The following is a 7246-nucleotide window of genomic DNA, read 5'->3' on the forward strand; positions in this document are numbered from 1 at the left end:
GTGACGATGTGACTTCATGCCTATTGAGTAAGCTTTGGTAACGATGTGACTTCGTGCCTATTTGATAAACCTTGGTGACGATGTAACTTCGTGCTTGTTGAGTAAACCTTGGTGACTATGGAGTTAGCATCGGATAGCTATGGATTTAGTATCTAATGGATAAATTTTTGGCAGCAATGGACTTCGTGTCAATTCCTTAGGTAAATCCTTAGGAATGAATGAATGAAGGATAATTGGTTCTTAGGGTAAATCTTTAAGAAATAAAGGAGATATGAGGATGGGTATTTGGGTTGATTGTTTGATGATTGAATAATAGATGTATTATTGTTGGTTGAAAACCCTATATGCTCACCAGGCTCCCAAGCCTGATCCACCCAGTTTTCTTTGTATCACAGGTTTCGATGCGAAGACCCATTTCACTGAGAGATTAAAAGAGATGTAAATCACTAGTGTAAATGAACGTATGATATGTTTATGCTTATGTGTCTGTATCGGAACATGACATCCCGATGTTTATTATTAAATAAAAATACATTCTCTTTGAGAAATGTTTTGATAAGTTATTATCATATCTTGTTTTGGGAACAAATTCCGCAACCGTTTTCTTTAAACGATTACTCTGATTTATAAAACAAAGCATAAACAAATCAGTCTTTTCTGGCCGTGAAATTGGGGATGTCACAAAATGGAACTATCTAGGTTAAGATTTGTCAGGTCTCTAGATTCCTTAAGTTCATCTGATCCTAGTCAAGTCCATTTTAAAAACTTCCGTGCCTACCAGCGCATCGAACACAGAGCTTAGACAATTCAACTTTAGTACCTTACGCAGATTCAGATTGCCTGTTATCACATGATTATATCACTTCGCAACACATTACCTACAAACAGAAACTATCGGCAACATAGTTTTTGATTTTCTAATTTTCTAATGTTTTTGGGTTTTGAGAATTTAAATTTTTGTTTGGTTTTTGCTTATTTCTCCCCCTAAATTTGTGCATGGGTGAGAATGAAATTAAAATGCACAAATTTAAACTAACCTAAAGCAAAAAATTGTCCTCAAAACGTATCATTTTCTAAAAGCTCACAAGCACATCGAATCGAGCATTGTTAAACGGCTTTGTGAATAGATCCACCACATTATTTGCAGTGGGAACATGTTCCAGCCGAATGAGCAAACGCTCATAACAATCTCTGATGAAATGAATTTTGATATCAATGTCCTTGGTTTTCGAATGTTGCACTGGGTTTTAAGCAATCTGAATTGCATCCTCATTATCAAAAAAAATAAGGGTTTCTAGATAGTTCAAACCGTAATCCAACAGCTGATGTTGGATCCAGATAACTTGAGAACAACAAGCAGAGACATCACGTAACATCCCCCTCTGGCACGTATCACAATATTGTCCACTTTGGGCCACTCGGCACGAGGACTTCCCAGGGGGTCACCTATCCTGGTACTACTCCCGCCCAAGCATGCTTAACTGCAGAGTTCTTATAGGATCTGCTGCCCTCACGACTTTATAATGCGTTGTGATAGGTAAGGTATCCACACCCCTTATAAGGAGTGCATAGTTCTCCTTCCCAACCGATGTGGGATCAGATCTAACCCACTGGGAATTCCTCGTGTCGAGTGGCCCAAAGCGGACAATATTGTGATACGTGCCAGAGGGGGATGTTACACATCAACATATTCAGCTTCTGCTGTTAAGGTTGAGACGGTGTGTTGTTTCTTGCACTGCCACGACACCAGCCGCTCACCAAGAAATTGACACCTACCTGATGTAGATTTCCTGTCAAGCTCACAGCCTCCATAATTACTGTCAGGAAAAGCATTTAAATCAAATTCAGAATTTTTCGGATACCAAAGACCCAATTATGGGCTACCTTTGATATACCGAAAGATTCTTTTGACAGCAATAAGATGTGAAAGTTTAGGATTAGTCTGATAGCGTGGGCATTGACAAACTACAAACATAATGTCTAGTCTGCTTGCAGTTAGATACATCAACGAACCGATCATCGATTTGTAGTGAATTTGATCTACGAATTTGCCATCAGTATCTAGAGTTAACAGGGGTCTTTCGGCCATCAGTGTGAGTGCAGGTTTAGTGTTTCGGAACCCGAACTTCTCTAGCATATCCTCCACATACTTTGGTTGTTGGAGCAGGATTCTGATTGATCTTTGTTGGAACTGAAGCCCCAAAAACATGGTCATTTCACCCAACGAACTCATCTCAAACCTCTTTTTCATAACGCCTTCAAACTCCTTGCATAGTTGCGGACTTGTAGACCCGAAGATAATGTCGTCAACATAGATCTGAACTAGAATCTGATTATTACCCACATGCTTGATGAACAAGGTTTGATCGATAGTGCCACGAGAATATCCATGTTCGAGTAAGTGCTTTGTGAGAGTTGCATACCACGCTCGAGGAGCTTGATGTAACCCATACAACGCCTTGTCCAACTTGTAGACATGATTGGGAAACTTCGAGTTAACAAACCCAGGGGGTTTGTCAATGTAGATTTCTTCCTTCACCGCGCCATACAAGAACATTGTCTTGAAATCCATCTGGTAAACCGTGAAGTTCATGTAGGAAGAGTATGCAATGAAGATACAGATAGCCTCCAAGCGAGCCACCGGAGCATAAACCTCGGTGTAGTCAAGACCCTCGATCTGTCTAAACCCACGAACCACCAATCTTGCCATATTACACACTATGACTCCGGAATCATCTTGCTTATTGCAATATACCCAACATGTGTCAAGAGACTTTTTACCCTTAGGTACTTCAACCAGCGTCAAAACCCTGAGCTTTTCAAATTGATTTAACTCTTCGTGCATAGCATATACCTAGCTGGGCTCATTCAAAGCCATTTCAACATTCTTTGGCTCAATTTGAGAGATAAAGCAAGAATAGAGACATGTTTTAACATCTCCACTCTGACTCCTTGTTCTAACACCATCACCCAGCTGGCCAATGACATTTTCGATTGGATGATCGTGTTGAATACGGGAAGGTATCTGTTGGCTGATGTCATTGATTGAAACGAGAAGATTGTGAATGTTGATAACTCCATCATTTGTCGAATGATTCACTTCAGACGAACCTGTCTCGTTAGAAGGATCTGCCAAAAACTCATTAGCAATTTGCTCAGGAAAGAGAAGTTCCATAAAAGTTTGAGTAGCAATGGAAACATCTCTAGACATGAACTCTCTTTCAACAGGAGTAAGAGGTGGGGCATCAGCATCTGGAGCGTTTTGTTGTCTTGGAGATTCTAGACAAGTAATTGGAACAGATGACTCCACCATAGGAATTGCAGAAGACACTATCGGCGGTCTGTAAACAACTTCTTCGGCTTTTTCTTCAGGTACATTCTTCGAACCAGAAGTAGAACCACATAAACTATCTGAACACACATTGAACGATTTGAACAAAGATGTGTAATCAAACAGCCAATCAGGACCCACTCTAGCACCCGTTTCATTCTCCACCAACCAGCGCACATCGAAGGATTCTAGGATTTGCTTTGTTCTTTTATTGTAGACCCTGTACACAGTGTGAGCAGCATACCCCATAAAATAGTAGTTATCAGCTTTGGCATTGAACTTCGGGTTGGACTCCAGGTGAAGAAGGGTACAAGGGAAGCCAAATACGCGAAAGTGACTAACAAATGGCTTGTGACCATATAGAATTTCGTACGGAGTCTTCATCTGAGCTTTGTTGATTAGAACACGATTTTGAACATAACATGCTATGTTGATTGCCTCAGCCCAAAAGAAAACTGCCAGCTTTGAGTCACACAACATCGTTCTTGCAGCGTCTTGCAATGTTTGATTCCTCCGTTCAACAACACCGTTTTGTTGAGGCGTGCGAATGGAACTATATTGACGCATGATTCCCTTTTCTGTGAAAAAGTGATCAAGAACCATATTATTGAATTCTGTTCCATTATCAGCTCGAAACGCCTTCACCCGGTTATTAGATTGGTTCTTTATCATTATAATGAACTTCTTAATCAAATCAGATACCCCAACTTTGTTGGATAAGAAGAATACCCACGTGAAACGTGAGAAGTCATCGATCACAACAAGACAGTATGAATATCTGTTGTTGATGCTTAGGACATTGACCGGACCAAATAAGTCCACATGCAATAATTGGAGAACCTGGCTAATTGAATTGACCTGTTTTGGCAGGTGTGGTTTTCTTTGATGTTTTCCCTAGGCATATGACACACACTTTTCAAATGTTATGAAGTCTCTAACAGATAGGCCACACACCATTTCATTTTTACCAAGACGATTCAGATTCTTAGCGTTCACATGACCGAGTCGTCGGTGCCACATCATAGCATTTTGTTCTGAGACTTTTGAAAAGAAGCAGGTAACTTGTTTAGGAATGTTGCTATTCATGTCGATGATGTATGCATTTCCATCCCGCTTTGATTTAACAAGAATCCACTCATCTGAGATGACAATGGCTGGCTTCAGGATCAAACACTCTTTATCAGTGAAATGCGTTGAATAACCCTTGTCACAAATCTGGGAGATGCTCAACAGGCTATGCTTTAACTCGAGAGCATAGTTGACGTTCTTGAAACTCAGCACTCCATTTGACACAGTTCCTTTCTGAGTGATTTTTCCACCTTCTCCGCCCGCAAAGGAAACATATCCCCCATTAAAAGTTTGAATTCTATTCAACTGGGAGATGTCTCCTGTTATATGTCGGGAGCAGCCGCTGTCGACATACCAAGGTCTGACGACATTCCTCCGCAACTGTCCCTGCAAAATGAGTGGGATCATTTATATTTGGGGACCCATGTCATTACTATCCTAGGTTGACCCTTTACAATCACAGATTTATCTTTTAAACTTTTTGATTTTGAATAATCATTGAAAATACTTTTAGAGGATGATGATGACTGGTTGGAAGTATATTTGGGCACCCACCGGTATTTAGGTTTTTTAAAAATCAAGGGTGATTTTGAAACATTGTTCTTTCCTTTTTGCTTTGAGCATTTTGATTTTCGACTAGAATTGGTTGAATATCCAGATTTGCTCTTAGACGAAACCGATCTCAGCTTAGCCTTCTTCGATTTTTGGCAAACTATTCGTGACTTTATTATTGAAAACTAGTTTGTTCTTTTGAAAAACTGCCCTTTTCTTGTTTTGATTAGCCTTCCAATCATCATCTTGAGGGAGAGATCTCGAGGACTTTCTAGTTAAAGACCTTCCTCGAGACTCGTTCTCTCCTCTTTGAGACAAAGAATGCACAAATGCCCTATTAGGACAATTCCTAGCGATGTGACCGCCATAGTTAAAACAACTTTGCTTATTATTATTGTAACTGGTACTGCCTTTGTCTAATTTACTTTCTTTACTGACACCCTTATTTTTCCCACAAGAAAATGTGCAAGAATCAAATTGTGTGATAGGTGAGGATGAACCAGGTTGTATGATTGGTGAAGTGGATGTGCTTGAAACAGAAACATCGATATTGTCAAACAAATCATCAAATATATCGAAAAAGTTTGAGTTAACATTTTGTGATGTAGAATCATCACAAGATACATCATTTATTTTAACATCAGAAACAAAAGTGTTATCATTTGAAATAGAAACAACAGGTTCAGAAACTTTTTTATTTTCAGAAACACATCCTTCAGCTTCTTGCTTTGATTGACTTAAAGATTGATCTACATGGGAAGTAGAAACAATAGTATTTTCAACATTAATACTACCTCCTGACACAAATCCATATTTAAGAACTGGCTCTCTGTCCATCACTTCTTCAGTCAATGGCTTAAACTGATAATTATGATTAAAAGGAGGAGGCACTTTATCATATCCTAGACCCTTTTGCTGGTTACTTTGAAATTGCAAACTATGTTCGATCATGGATGCAACTACTTCACTTGACACATCAAATTTTCTGAAATTAAAATCTGCATTTTCAAATTAGTTTTTCAATGTGTCAAGCTCAGCAGTTAACTCAGCAAGTTGTTCAGTCACATATCTATAATTTGCACACTTATTGCTATACTCTTCCTGAAGTTTCCTAAAGTCATTTGTTTTTGCTTCTAATTGTGCTTTTAGAGGTTTATGTCCTTTTCTAAGTTGATATCCTTCATATTTTAGGTCCTCGTTCTCTCTATGCAATAATTCTATATGCTCAAGTAAAATTTTGACATTATCAATGCATGTTTGAGAACAGGAAGACCGACTTACCTCTTTCTTCTCAGGTTCTAGAGTAGAAGATACCATAAAGGAAAACTACAACTCCATCATCTCTTCTTCAGGATCAACCTTAGCTTTCTCTTCTGGAGCATCATCGATTTGAGCAAACTGAGCACTCTCAGGTTCTGAAATATTCAGTGCTTGAATCTGGTCCTCCCAGTCAAAGGACTGAGCAACCACTGCCAGATTAGTAGTCTCACTGTTGATAGCAGCAATTCCATGACTATTTCCCACTGGATCCATTGTTCAATCATTGTTTACCGTTATGTCTGGCTTCGGACACTCATGAGGAAAATGACCTGGCTCGTGGCAATTGTAACACCGAAGCTTGCCCTTGTTATATCCAACCTTCTTGTCGGTATTCATTCCCCAGTTGTTCTTTCCCGTCTTCTTTGCAAATTGCTTTGCCCTGAACACTGCCATTGCTATCTGCCAAGTAATATCCATTTCTTCCACATCTTCTGGATGAATTTGATCCAGATCAGCAAATGAGAGTTGAGGTGGAAGCTATCCAGCTACAAAAGCATTGTAGCAATTGACAAGTCCAGTGGCAAGAGCCAAGTTTTCATCACTTTCTTTGGGATTGGGAGCAGGAACCATAACTGGTGCTTTGGAGGAGGAAACAACTTGTGGAACAACAAAAGACTGACTTTGTGGATGAGACACAGATGATGAAGCAACAAATGGTGCAACTAATGGAGCAACAAAGGTTTGATTCTGAGGTTGTTGAATGGAAAAAGCTTGACTTGGAGAGGAGGTAAAAGATGAAAAGGCATTATTTTAAGAAATCCCAAGATTTGCAGTCGAGTTGGAATTCACATGATTGATCTTTCTTTGCTTATCATCAAGATCACAAGCTTTGATGATTGCCATAGTTTCAGCAAGACTAATACGATTGAGATCTTTCGTCTTCTTGATGACAGCCACGTTCATATCTCATGCCTTCGGAAGTGAATTCAGCAGCTTTTTGTTTATCTCAGACTTAGTCATTTAAATCCCAGTTGA

Source organism: Lactuca serriola, chromosome 1, assembly GCF_051521515.1.
Source record: "Lactuca serriola cultivar US96UC23 chromosome 1, Lser_US96UC23_V15, whole genome shotgun sequence".
In the NCBI taxonomy this organism is placed as follows: Eukaryota; Viridiplantae; Streptophyta; class Magnoliopsida; order Asterales; family Asteraceae; genus Lactuca; species Lactuca serriola.